We start from the raw sequence: 1,453 nt of genomic DNA, 5'->3' as shown, positions 1-1,453 counted from the left end.
TTCCTTCAAATAAAACATGCATGGGGAACCCAGGGTATGGTCCACCGTGTGATCGTGAAACGTTTTTAAATGCATCTCAGTTTTCATCCCCTGGTAACCGATTTCCCAATTTCAGACACTTTACTAAATCTCTCCCCACTTGCAGAGTCAGTGTCTTTCACCTCCTGTTTGGCACAGTTTGCAAATTCTGCAGAAGATGAACAGGAATACGGAGAACCAATGAGAGATTAGCTGTAGGTGTCTGCAGGGGCAAATTTAACGCTCATTTACCACCAGGAAGAGGATTTAACCAAAGACTCAGCGAGCCATGCCCGAACCAGATTAGGGCCTGAAGCAATCCTGCGGTTTTTCGGCCAGCTCACAAGAAAGCAAGTTGAAGAAAGGGACTCAGGGGCACTGTAATTCACGAACCTGCAGAGTTATAAATGACAGCTATCATCGGAAAATATATTGAAGTAAGGCGGCGAAGAAGACTTGAAATCGAGGCAGAATTGCAGGGATCCAATTTCAGGAGTTAGACGGGAATTGCTCTTAAAGCAGAGGAAAAGTGATAGAACCTCGACAATGATGTACTTGGACAGAAAGGGCATATGCGTTTTCTCCAGGGCCCTCATTAACAAGGGGAGCTGGCTCCCAGCACCGTTTAGTAGGCAAGAGATGGCCCACATCACCAGGGTGAAGTTTTCCACCCAGGCAGGAAGGACCTAACATCAGAGGGCCCAACTCACAAAAGGGTGAGGTACCCAGCAAGGATCAGTCTCTCACCAGAGGGCCCACATCACCAAGGTGATGGGAACCAGGCAGGAGTGTCCTCACACCAGTGGGGCCACATCATCGAAAGTTGAGGAACCCAGCACATGTGGCCTCAAACCAGAGGACCCACATCACCAAGGGGCTCGGAGTGAGTCAGGAAGGATTAGCCTCAAAAGACAGGGCCCTTGGAATAAAAAAGGTGAGGAATCCAGCAGTTGAAACTTCCCAGCAGGTGGCCCACAGTACCAGGGCTATGGAATCCAGGCCGGAATGAGCTCACACCAGAGGGCCCTCATCATGATACTGTGAGCAACCCAGCCATTGGGACTTCAGAGCAGAAGGCCCACATCACCAAGGGGATGGGAAACTTACAGGAGTGTCCTGGAATCACTGGGCTCACATCAGAAAATGTGGGGAGCCCAGCAGTTAGAGCCTGACGCTAGAGGGTCCTCATCACAAAGGAGAGGAGTCTCCCAGCAGGCTACAACTGCCACGAGAGGGCCGACCCCACCAAGGCAATGGGAGTAATCCAGGCAGGAGTTACCTCACAGCAGAGGGCCAACTTCACAGAAGGGTGAGGTACCCAGCCAGGATCACACTATCACCACAGGAAGAACATCACCAAAGGGATCGGAACCAGGCAGGAGTGTCCTCATACCATTGTGGCCAAATCATAGAAAGGTGAGGAACCAGGAACATG

This window comes from Phocoena sinus, chromosome 2 (genome assembly GCF_008692025.1).
Source record: "Phocoena sinus isolate mPhoSin1 chromosome 2, mPhoSin1.pri, whole genome shotgun sequence".
Taxonomy (NCBI): domain Eukaryota; kingdom Metazoa; phylum Chordata; class Mammalia; order Artiodactyla; family Phocoenidae; genus Phocoena; species Phocoena sinus.
The sequence above is the reverse complement of the archived record's forward strand: the minus strand, read 5'-3'. Positions refer to the sequence as shown.